The 13,093-nt window shown below is 40.5% G+C and overlaps 1 long non-coding RNA gene across 2 annotated transcripts in view; it reads right to left on the reverse strand.

Moving 5' to 3' along the window:
* Window positions 1-6,413: 6,413 nt before the first annotated feature.
* Window positions 6,414-13,093, reverse strand: part of LOC117830256 — a 233,975-nt gene continuing 227,295 nt past the window's right edge. The window contains exon 5 of one of the 2 annotated variants that reach the window (XR_004634755.1): window positions 6,414-6,696. This is a non-coding gene — a long non-coding RNA (uncharacterized LOC117830256). Of the gene's footprint in view, window positions 6,697-12,577; window positions 12,597-13,093 lie in introns of those variants that run through there. The other variant, XR_004634753.1, reaches the window with a different exon arrangement.

The raw sequence follows: 13,093 nt of genomic DNA on the forward strand, positions 1-13,093 counted from the left end.
ATTGACAGCTTCCAGATTGTCCGATGGACTGGGATGGACTGTTTACATCCCCATCTGCCTACCTGACTACGGCATCTAACGTTCTCATCGCTGCCATAGCCACACTCCAGACAGACCACCAGAGTGCCCTCTTCCCGATCTCCGGGGACTTCAACCATTTATTTATTTTCTACATAGCTCAAACATAACAAGTCAACAAAAGACCCCCATCGTGTTACTTCTGCCACAGTATGTCTAAATGAACCATAGACTGTGAGCATCAGGGGTAGGACAAACTTAACATAACCTACAGGCTTCCTACTGCCCAGGATTCCTGTCTTAATTTTGACCAGCCCTTATTTGTGACAGCCAAGAACCAGGCCTGTTGTGCAAGTACCTCATGATTTACGAATGCCAAGGACAGACAGAAAAGTGAAGAGCTTACAGAGTGGTCCTCAAAATGCTGCTAGAGGCAGATCTTATTCACAACTTTACGTGTGCTGGTGCCCCATCGCATACACGGGGTGCCCTTTTTATGTTCTTTGCCCTTGCCCCTCACGCCAATGTGGACTGCTATGTATCTTTGAATCCTTTCATGAGCAGGTAATTATGGTTAGGGATCAAATGGGTCCAACAGAGCTCTACAAAGACAACTTTTTGCTAAGTCTGTGCTCTATAAACTAACCCTTTTCTCCACTTATCATTAAATAAATACATATTGCGCTGCTCTCTTCTGCAGACTCGCAGCATGTTTCATTTCAGAAGTCTTTTATCAGTCTCAGAGCAATCGGCAGCGTGACACTAAAGCACCATGCAGGAATGACTTATTGATTATTACAGCAGGAGTGTAAGTGTAGAATTATCACCCTTGGGGAAGCGTTTGAAATAAGAAAGTCTGGGATTTTGAGTCTTAGCTCAGTTAGAGATGAATGGTACCACAAAAGAAAAAAAAATCATGCCATAGATGCATCACTGCCAGGAGTTGCTAAAAAGTGACAAACTTAAGTAATACTTCAGTTTGAGGATGTTGGATGACTTTGCACCTCTAAAAGCAGATTGATTTGGTTCTGTTCACACCTAATCCCCAACACAGTCAATTAACTTAATTCCTCAGCAAAAGAGACAGCGACAGGGTTTTCCTGTGGTCCACTAACCTCAGTAATAACTCTTCATTAGTTCAGAGAGGGCTGAAAGGGAATAAAAGGATTGCTGTGTGTGATTCTCCCACTGAGCTTCACAACATTGTCCCTGATTGGTGTGATGAATGTCTCATGTATGTCTGCAAGAAATACTTCTCGTCACTTACTCCAGGGTTGCAACTTTGTCTCGGAGTTGGGAAATAGTTCTCGGTGGATTTATGTTCACAGTAAATTGTGTGAAATAACAGCGGAGTAACATGTGAGAAAAATGTTGATATTATGTTCCTCCAACAAATACTTTCTATCATCAAAAGCTGCTGCGTGCAAACAGATGGATGTGCAGACATCTTTGCTGTTCTTGTCTGGAAAATGATTCTCCTTCCTCACCTTTAGATGTTTTTATTCTCCCTGTTAGGTGTCACCTGGGTTCCCACCCATGGAATTTTTATGCAGGAAAAAGTCTTGGCCATTTGTGTTCAGACATGCAGCTAATCCTGAAGATTTTTGTGATCACGGTACTGTATCTCTTGATTGTTTTCCCCCTCACTGAGCCCCGCCCCAACTATAAAGCGACGCCGACTGTATCAATGTAATGATTTATATTTGGCTGCCTGTGCATGGGAGTCAGGATTGTTAATGGCCTTTTCCCTGCAGAGCATAATAGTGTGAACAGGCAAGTGTTTGCAACATCTACATCAAAGAGGCAGTAATGCACATCTGAAACTTTAACAGGCTTTACACCCTATAATTGCACATCTGATGCACCTGTGTGATTCTGGGTGTGGCTGTGTGTGATCACAGGTTTGATTTCTTACACTTTCTGCAACACTTGTGTCACAATGTCCTGATTTTCAGTCAGTGTTTTGTTTCTCTCCAAAGATATTAAGGCCTGTGGAAGCCATCTTTTTGTGAATATGAATATAAGGTGCATATTAAGTTTGCAATGTTGGCAGCAATAAAAGTAATTGAGAAATGCAGCCTTTTGTTTTTTAAAGAGCCATTTCATATCATAGTAACATCTGAGTGAGTGAGAAACAATGCACTGTCTCCCCCCAGCAAATATGTGATTTCTAAATACCCTTAAGCAAGGCACTTAACCTGCCAGCTGCTCCAAAAGCAGGGGAAGTAGTTTGAACCTCATGGCGCATGTTTCCAGCAAAAGAGTGCAAGCTTGGGTCTTCAAGCTGCCTAAATGTGAGTTTGTGTGTTTGTATTCATGCTTTGTTTTGTGTATAAAGACTCAAACAGACTTCTAAGTGGAGGCAGGTCAGAGGGGGTGACAGTGTGGATGTGTTTTCCTGTTCTCTCTGTGGCCTTTACACTTTTGGCTGCTCATGTAGAGGACTACAAAAGGTATTAGATGGCACTAGAAAAACACTGAACTCATGAGAAAACCAGAAATCTGCTGCAGCTTTCCACCTCAAACCTCAACAGCATAAACTCTGGATTTCCCCTGATGTGGTTTCAGTGGCTCCCTTGGAGACCGGATCTAAAATCAGTAACTGTGCAGGGTCAGAAAAAAAGAGCAAACTCTCTGCTGTACTATTATTTATAGATGGGCCAGTGATCGTGTTCAGCTGCAGCAACCTCAGCATCACACAAAACCAGGTCACTGGATATGTTTATGTTCATGCATCTTTACAGATGTTAACTTGAGTTAACACTTATCCTTGTCTGCCTGAGCTCATTACCAACATTACTGTTGCATGATACTTAAAGGAAAAAAGTGGGTGTGGTCTTTGTGATGGCTCAGTATCTCCTTGATTTAATTTGCCATCATGTTTTTTTTGGGTGCAAGAAATGACAGATTTGAACCACAAAGTTTATTTGAAGTTTTGCTCCATTATCTACAATAAACAACATACAGTCTGGTTTTTAGGGGTCACTCAGAAGGAAAAAGGTTAAACTGTTGACGCAATATTGTGATATTTTATTCTCAGTTACGTGTCACTCTCCAGGGTTTGCACCAGTCACATGATACAAGTGTCATCAACCCCGCCTGCTCGCTCTTTAAGAATTTGCCTGATTATTTACTGCTTCGTTCTCACATCAACTCTCCCTGACTTCACATGGACATTTTATGAGGGAGCTGGCAGGAAAAAGTCCTGGTAAAGTTGGGATTAAACTTTGGTTATTTGTGTTCAGACATGAAGCTCACCTTGAAGATTTTGGGTAAGTTTTTAGGAGTTCTATGAATGAGTGAACACAGCTTAAATTACTGGCAGAAACTTTGACTGGACAAAAAATAACTTGATTCAAACTTAAACTCAACTCAAACTATAAATACTGCCTTTGCCATGATGATGAAGGTATCATGTTTTTTGCAAGCATTTACCTCTGTGGCTTAAACAAAATGTATTCAAAGTGTCAAACGCTGCAGTTCCTCAAATGACCACTAGAGGCTAGCTCTAAAAGCAAGTCAATCCCATTAGGATGGTTTTTAAACCAGACCCTCACTCCATAAGGTATATTTACTCAGTAGTATATTATTGCTTTCTATAAATCCATTATAATGATGTAACGAGGGAAAGCTTTGATAGGTGGCTCCAGGAGTCTGAACTATGTTGAGTCCCAGCAAAAGATGCTTAAAATACACAATGAACTTTAGTTGATTTCATCAGATTAGGTCACTTGCATTTTGTCATTGTAGTACTACACAGGTAGTAATGACAATGTCTGTGGGGAAACTATAGTTGGATTATGGTGCCATCCTCTGGGTAAAACACCACTCTTTGCATGTAATATTGCATATTGATCTTGTCAGGATGCAGCCCACTTTTTAGGTGTCAAAAAAAGGTGTTAAAAGTGCGTCTTGTACACAGAGTTTTAAGGTAGATTGTCAGACCGCCCTGGTTGAGACTGCCATATAGGCCTGCCCTGAAGCACATCTTGCTTTATCACTGATTTTACTGTAAGTTGGACCATAGGTTACAAAATCAACATCAAGCTGTATTGGAGATGATTTGAGTGACATGGAATTGAGACTTATAACTCCTTAAGAAAGACAATTACAACTCAACCAGAAGTAGACCCACTTACTCATCGGGATTAATACAATCATACTTCTTTCTGCATCTAATGCTGTACTTTAGAAATAAAGCAGGTTTAAAATGCTTCTGCACTGGTTCCACCTTTGAAAACAAAGGGTACGTCCACCTATTACATGCCACTATAATTTGAGCAAAGGCGCTTTTTAGAGGTAATAACATAGAGGCCGGCATTAATGTGATCTCAACTCTTGTTCCTTTGTCAACCATCTGACTCTATAATGACCGCCCTGTGTTATTCTCAAGTGGGTGATGCTGACCCTTTGTCACCACCCTCTGTGTCTCACATTCATGCATTTCACATTTTCCATTTATGTTACATAAACCACATTTTACTTTGTAAAAAGTTTTAGGTCATATCCAGCAACATCTTTGAATTACAAGAAGTTATTGTAGCTTGAACACAATTTCTCCATTAAGAAAAGATGCGTTAAGCAACATTTTCTCTCCGTTTGCCAGCATTGCATTGCTGTTATTCTCTCCTATGGTCACTTTAACATATTGCTGCTTTCATTCCTTTGAAAGATGTTTTGGGGGCTTTTACCTTCAATGGAAGGACAGCTTGAGAGAGACAAAAGATGTGGGGATAATGGCATGCAGACATATTGCTGCTATCTGAACAGCAGGAAAGCTTAAAGCTTGAAGCTTTACATGCAACCTCAAGAAGTAGTAACCTAGTCTTCTTGCAGGATGACTAGTAAGTGTCTGGTATGTGTCTCACACACAAAGCAGGTTTGGTGTGAGGTACTAAACCTGGCAGTTAAGCCCTAAGCTAGAAAAAATCCTTACATTGATGTTGAAACTCAAACCATGAACTCTGTCCGTCTAAGGGAAAATCTTCCACAATAGAGACAGAGGTGAAAGATTTATAGAATTTGTTTTATTCACCAGATATACTAAAACGTCAGCTGTTTCACCTCAAGCTGGTTCAACAGCACACACGTAGAAAAGTGACATTAACAAATAGCAACCACATGGTAGATTGCTGCAAATCTTCCTGAACTGTTTGCAGATATCATGCATTATATGTTGTGTCTCCTTGTCTTAATATTCAGTACGACTCTTGCGTCTGAATTTAGCTCAACCTTGGCTTCTGTTTCACTCTCAGTATGTCTCCAGTTGTATTTTCTTCTGTGTATGAATAATTGATCTGAAGGTTTTTAGAGACACTATCTGTTACATTTGTGTTTGGTGCCTGGGTTTTGGGGAGGCCCCCCCACAGCTACTGCTGGCATTTTATCTTCTGACCTTTGATGCTGTTTTTAATGTTCCTTCTGTGGAAACTTTAAAAGAGAGCAACCTGAAGTCTTTGTTATAGTCACCGAAATCCAGCTTGTGTTATCTTGGAGGCAGCGTTGTTGCTTCTTATCGACTCTTTCGCTGCTGGTGATCAACAGTTGGAACCAGCAAGTCTCTGTCAGGCTCTTCCTCCTAGATGCCACAACTGCATTGTTTGCAGAGGAACAGAGGACCTTGTCATGAGAGTGTGCGTCAACAGGGAATATTCAGATGCTCCATGAGATATAAGCAGCTCTGCATCGCTGCGTTGAAGGTTGAGGTTTCTGTGTAGACTCAAAAGTGTAGGAGTTTCACAGGGCTAGAAAAGGCATTTCAAGTTCTATACATTTTTGAAGACAAGTGCAAGTAGGAAATGTTTATAGAATGGAAAAGTTACTTTATGACAAATTACAAACTGTAAGTATGATTCAAACTCACTGTTTCCATTTTGTTTCTGTTATTATGTATTTTATTGTGTGTTATTTGTGAAGTGTCTTTGAGTTTTTTGAAAAGGGCTTTATAAATAAAATGTATTATTGTTATTATTAAGAAGAAATAAGTAATATATTTGATTATATGGTGAGCTTGAGCAACTGCAACACCTGGATTTCCTTTCTAGGGATTTATGAAGTCTTTCTGATCCTGAATATACCCAGGAATCTACAAGCTGCAGGGTGACAGTGCTGACCATTGCACCACCTTGCAGCCCAGTAAAACAAAGTATTGGCTTCACCAGGTGCATTATACTTTGGTCAAACTTCTTTTTCTTTTGCAGCTACCTTTGCTGTGGGATCCGATGGAACCTGTCCACAATGTCATGTGATTATTTGTGTCGCCTTGTGGGAAAACATGTCCGCCTCTCTCTCTGGTTCACTGCCTCTGTTTACATCTACCTACTAACATCCTGTGGTTGGCACATCACACCTCTGCCAGGGAACGTCAGCGAAGGAAAAATACAAAACTGCAGAGAGCCTGAGCGAGGATATATTAGTATGCTGCAACACTCCTGACTGGACATGTACACAGAAACAGCCACCCACTATAGGGAAGAGAGAGGGACAGAAAAAAAGAGACATATGTGAAAAGTTGGTGAGTCTCATCCCTCTTTTCCAGTCTGAACATGTGCAGAGCTTTCTGTTCCTCGAGCTCGATGCCTCTGCTTTTGATCCTGTCAGCTCTGCGTGTCTCTCTCTCGGACGGGTCACCAGATGAGAGCTTCAGGTCTAGCTCCTCCACAGGGAAGAAACCTGGACCTGAAAGAGAGGTCAGGAAAAGAAAACTCAAACCCCGGGTCCTCAGGGAGAGGAGACAGACTGCTTATCAGAGGCTTATCAGGCCATGGAGGGTTATATGCACAGTCAGGCCTCGGAGAATTGGTATTAAAAGCTAAGAGGAAAGAGGGAAAGGGAGTGGAGGATGAGAGAGTGTGGGTCAGTAAGAAGAGGTTGGGTCTCTGAGGGGCAGAATAAAAGAGATTAGTTTGAGACGAGATGAGCTCCATTGTCATAAAGCAAGAAAATTCTTTGCCTTTTTAATCAGCAGCTCTTCTTGTCTTTCTCAGAGATAGAAGAAGAGAAAAATGTTGGAATTTGATCATTCTCTTCCAGGATGATAAAGACTTGAGGGGTTGTTTGTAATTATCAGGGTCTCAAATGAAAATCAGAGACATTCAACATGTTTATGAAGCATGGTGGGACTTGTTGGCTCTGACTGGCACCTATAAAAAAAGGAATAACCATTAACTCACAGCCTGGTCAGTGAGGAGTTTGCATGATGCCCCAATTGGATGACCTCCCATGTTCTAAATATAAGTGAATTTAAAGATAATCTGTTCTCAGACTGGAAGAGGAGGCATAGCCTGCTGAGAAAATGAATATCCAGCCTGGTTCCTAAGCCAGCAATCTCTAATAAATGAAAAGAGGCTGACTTAAAATTTTAGGTTTGGTTTGGTAATGAAACAGAGATATACCTTAAAAGTTGGATGTATTGAAAAATGGATTTAACTTTTAAGGACAGTTTTGCATTATATTTGAATGATTTAGCTTCACAGATACAGAAAACTATTTTAGGTTCATGCTTGGGTGATACCAAGTTAGATATTTCATTATACGCAGATGATATAGTTTGTTTGCTGGCTTGGATTTACAAAGAAGGTTACGTGTAGTTGTGTTGTCATGGTGTTACAAGGTGAGATTCAGGTGTGCGAAGAACCAAACTAGTTATTAGTTTTCAGTTTGGGTGACTAGAATACCTTAGGGCATATAGATGCATTTTTGACCTGTGGGGTTGGAGTTGGGTGTCTTGTTGATTCCACTGAGATAGCTTTGTGATCTGTCAGTAACAACTCAGATTATCCATGGGCAAAAGAGCTTTACTGAATTTTTGAACAGGTGGATGTGCTGTAAGCTACAGGAGTAATCTGTGCTGTAATGTTAGTTCCTTGCAAAATAAGCCCTTGTTGAAATATAAAAAAAAATAATGGTATTCGAACATACTTCCTAAGCCAAAACTTAAGGACATATGTGCATATCAGTAAATAATTTTATGCCTGAATTATATATCACATCTCAGAAACTAGAGGCCAAAAATGCTTGGATGCTCAGTCAATATCTGTTATTCTTTCTCTTGGCATTGAGGTCGTTCGATCAAAACTATCCCAGAGGGAAACAGACTTTATGAGTTGTGTGATTTAGAAGAGTCCAAATGTCTCGAGTTATTATTACCTGGAATTGCTGACAAAAGCCTGACACACCTTTTTCTCATATGGCCACCATAGTATAACGGCTGTTTATGTTTGACGTGTTTAAGCTTGATTATTTTTTCTCATAAGCCTGGAAAAGAAGATGAGAGTCTCTTTAATCAGTGTTTATTATCTGATCCTGGACTCTATAAATTCCCGGTGTCGTGTTTGCCCGTGTCGGCTTGGTATAAAATGTATATATGAAACAATAACAAAATAAAACTTCAAACATGTACATGAAAGCTAATGTAACCCTCAGTCTGTTGGATCTGTAATGCATTGGTGATAAAGTTCAAAATGAGGCCCTTTTTAAAAATTTGTTATAGGAATGCATTCACGCCTTGGTTTGCATTTTATTTCTAAATAGAATGACATCTGGAAAAATGATGGCTTCATTGCTTTGGCTGTTGTCTGTTTCACCAACAAAACCTTCCCAGAATTCAAATATTTACCTTTTAAATTACCTCATGGTTATCTTGAAATGAAGAAAATCTGTCATTTAAACACAGAAATCTCAGCCATGGGGGAAAACAGATGTCTGTCTGCCGTTTCCAGCTCAACATTTTGTCCCCATTTCCTTTTCTTTCTGACGTTTTGGGCAGCTAACAGGTGAATTATCTTCCTCAGCTGTCAGCTGTCTGCATCGCTGTGCGTTTGCCCTCCAATGAACTGGAAACACGTCCAGGATGTTTGCTCGGCTTCCACCCTCCAGATATGTAGACTTCAACCTGCAGCAAGGGGGTTTAGTTTGTTAAAGGAATTAAATGCTGCGATTTTTAAGTTTTGAATGCAAAGGGTGCTGTGGAGACTCATTATTATCAACCTTATAGCAGTCAGAATGAGTCACTGAGGGTGAATTTGTTCTGGTCTACCTTGCAATAATTGCCATGTTGCCAAAAGCATGCTCATGGTGGAATTGTGCTGGCTCTCTACATAAAGAGCAGGACTAGAATTTAGTCTTTAATAATCACTACTTCTTTTCAAATAATTGAACACAGTCCTCTTCTTCTGAGGGGTAAGCAAGCATGTTCAACAACAAATAGTCTCTGAGAACTTTGATGCCTTGCTCAAGGGCACACCAGGAGGACAATGCCCTGGGGGTGAACTGGCACCACTTCAGCTACCAGCCCAGTTTCTACACTTGAACTAGCCAACCCCGGTTCACAAGCCAAATCCTTACTGACTGAGCTACTGCCGCTTCAAGCTGACCTGAGTGCTTATGAATAAAAATTAGTTGTGGTTTAAAAATTAAAGATGAAAAAATGATTGATTGAAAATTATATTACTAACTTCTTCAATTTGTGATTAAGTAGTTGCAAAGCAAAAAATGTACCATTAACTAGGATGGTGAAAATGCTTCTGCTATACATTAAAATGTCTTTTTTGTCTTGTGGTTCCTAATACACCTCTTTGCTAGCTATGAGAGGTTTCCATAGGACACTTTTTTTCTTCATTTTGCGCTGGTTATTGCATATTTCTCACTACGTATTGCAATACAGAGTAAGTAGTGGGGGGGGTTTAGATGTGTAGCTTGTTGATATAAAACAGATCATTAATATACAGCTAAGGGAGCTCTATGGTTCAATCCTGCCATCCACCATACTTTCTGAATGTGAGCCAATCAAACCAAGCTGCCTTAAAGTGGCTTATAAACCTCTACACACTCTACTTCTTGCATCTCCATTTGCCAGTAGGCTTATAATGAGTCTTATTTTGACAGTCTGTGTGTGAGGGGGTAAGCTCTGGCAAGTCTTAGTTGCACTTCATGGTGCTATAGACTCCTGATCCTCTATATAAGCATGGAGGGAGAGAGAAGAAGAGCCGCTCGCACTAAAACACACCAACACACTAATGATGCCTGATTGGCTGAAGCAAAGCGATGCAACTCTAACTGTATGCAGGCCAATTATAACATCTTTCCAGCAGGGAAGTGAAGTGTATATATTGTGCTTAAAGAAAACAGGTACAGAAAAAAAAAGCCTTACAGATACACAGATGTGAACATCAAATTGCATCAATATCAAGGCTGGAAGAGTGGAGGCCTCTGGGTCCTGGGGGGATTCAAAGAGACTGTTTTAGTAGCGAAAGGAAAACAAACACTCTCCTAGTGAGGACGGCAGAGCACAAAGAGCTCAAAATAGAGACATCATTCTATATTCCCCCTCTTTCCCAAGATGCAGTTCGGACTCTGCAATGTTTCCGCAACAGATTTAAGTTTAAAATGTTGTGATGTAGCAGGAATTCAAAGTTTACACTAGTGCCAGGGCTGTCTTTCTCACTTACAGTAGCTTATCCCTGTGTTTTTCCTGTATGCTGGCTGCAGGGTTGGGGGTCTTACAGAGCTCACTGTGCTTAATCCAACATGCTAACAGAGGCAGTTACACCAGAATATCCTCCAACTACACATCGCCTACACTGCAGTTTTATTGCAAGCAAGCAACCCCTTTCCATTTAACAGCTCTTGTTGTGTTATTTTGGCACAAGTTGGGACTACAGGCAGGCAAGCAGCAACCAGACTCTTTTACTACAGAGCCACACTGATGTGTTATATAGAGAATGTGGTTTGGCACTGTTTTGCTGAAATATGCAAGGTCTTCCCTGAAGACGGCATTATCTGGATGGCATAAAATGTTGCTCTAAAACTTTTGTTCAGCATTAATGGAGCCATCCCTGATTTTTAAGCGAACCATGCCATGGAAACTACACTATGACTAAACAAGCAAACTAAAATAGTTAAACAGCCTTTTGGGGCAGTGTTCAGTAATTTCTTTTTTGTTTGAACCTACCTGTTGGAGCATTAAGGCTCTCATAGTGTGACACAGAGTAACTGAGGAGAGCACAAGCAGATTATTTAACAGAGCTAATTATTTAGCTGAGTAATTACAAAGCACCATCCAGGTAAAACACAGGCACTCACCTGGATTTAATTTAATAACAATTGCCATCCAGGGTTAATTGATACCTGCTGAAAATGTAATGATCAGGAGCAAAATACAGCTCTAATTATTACATCCACATAAAATACCATTTAGTCTTTCTATGCAAAGTCCGAACCCAGTCTTGTGCCTGATGTGGACTAAGTCTGGGTCGTAAAGGCTACAACACTTATATTTCTAATCTGTCAGTGTCTTTTTGTTCTCAATTGAAGTCTTAGAGTCTAAAAGATTCTCTTTAGGAAAAGCATCAGAGTACAGCATAGTTGAATCAGAGAGCTTTATTCTTCTTTACAGAGTCATAAAGCAATGAGTAGTTCTGCAGAACAACTGAACTTTCACACATGAAACATGGCAAGTTAGGTGTTTTTACAGGGGATATTGGGTGATGCCTCCTCCAGCACTCATCCATCTTAATAAGCCTGTGGTATGTTGATGTCTAATGTAGCTCCATAAGCTTGCTCTGTCGTTCATGTTTTCTCCAGTAGCAGTATAACTTTAGATACCCCTCCTAAAATGAGTCCTACATGCCTCACCTTGTCAGACATCCCCTGCTAACCCACACACACCCTGTAACTATTTTTCTAGTTAGTGAGGCCTTGACCTCCCTTGACCTCTGCCCAAGTTGGTTCTTCCTCTAAGTGCAATTATTTTAATTCAATGAAAAATGCTAACATAGATTTAGTATTCAATGAGTGACATGTAGCATATCAACATACATATGGGTTGGAACATGTTAAACAGGTTTCTCAGACACCACAATACAAATACAGATGTCAGATGCAAAAGGAGCACCAACCCCGCCCCACCTCTGCTGAGTTCAATCGTTTTTACCAAACCTAATCCTCCACATCTTCAAATAGTCAAGGTCAAAAGTCTGAGTAATTCTAAGGCATTAGAATTTGCTTAACTTCTGAGGTAAATATTTTAGAGGCTGGATTTTCCTGACAGCCTGGTTTGTGATAAAACCCAGAACCCAGCAGATAAGATGGCATAAGTTGACATTTGCCTCTATCTGCTAACATTTGCGCTGCAGTAAAGGTAGACGGCTGGCGGAAAGAGTTTAATTATTTACACAAAACATCAAAATACTTTGCCAATTAGAGCACTAACAGGTGCAGAGAGACAGTAAAGGTCAGTTTTGATGTGATTATGTTTTAGCATCCAAGCTCCCGTTATCAAAAAGCCTCCTTTCCCAATCGCTACTCCATCTGGCAGCGACATGAGGCAAATCAACCAATCACAATTAGCAGACGAGTCGTTAGCCTCATAAAAGTGCGTTTCATCTTGTTCCTCCGTCACACTAATATGAAACCTCTCGATTTAAAGCGCTAACTCTTACTTAAGGTTTGGCAGAGCAGGATGTTCATCAGCACAGGATGGTTTGCCTTCTCCTGGCTGTTGTAAAAGCATCAGGCCGCAGCACTCAGTCTGTCTCCCAACACCTCGTCTCTTCCTTCCTCTATGAGAGATGGCACATCTAATGGGAGCCAATATGGGCCAATGGTTAATGCATGAGCAACAGTACTTTGGACTAATGGCGGCTGCAAAGTGCAAAATCAGGCTGTATGAGGAGAAAGAGCAGTAGGAGGTACAAAAAGAAAAAAAAGGGAGGCAGATGGGAAGAAATGACGATAAGTGATTGAAAAAGGCAGAAAAAGAAGAGTGAAACTGACAAATGTTTTGGTCCAACTCTGACATGGTTTAAAAGCCAAGGGCAAAAATCTTAAGACTCCCATGTAAAGCTTAGGAACCTGGTAATAATACACCATGCTGTTAGAAGCCACAAATGAATACATTTACATGAAAATGTGGAAGTATTTTATTATTCTGAAAATATAATGCAAGTAGTATTTCTGTCCATCCATGCAGCTCTTTTTCTGTACAGTCAGGAACGATTTATGTCACAACAGGCTCCTAGACATACGTGAAAAGAAAGACCTCCCAATCCTGCCCACATGATCCCAAGAATAAAAG

This window comes from Notolabrus celidotus, chromosome 2, assembly GCF_009762535.1.
Source record: "Notolabrus celidotus isolate fNotCel1 chromosome 2, fNotCel1.pri, whole genome shotgun sequence".
NCBI classification, from domain to species: Eukaryota; Metazoa; Chordata; class Actinopteri; order Labriformes; family Labridae; genus Notolabrus; species Notolabrus celidotus.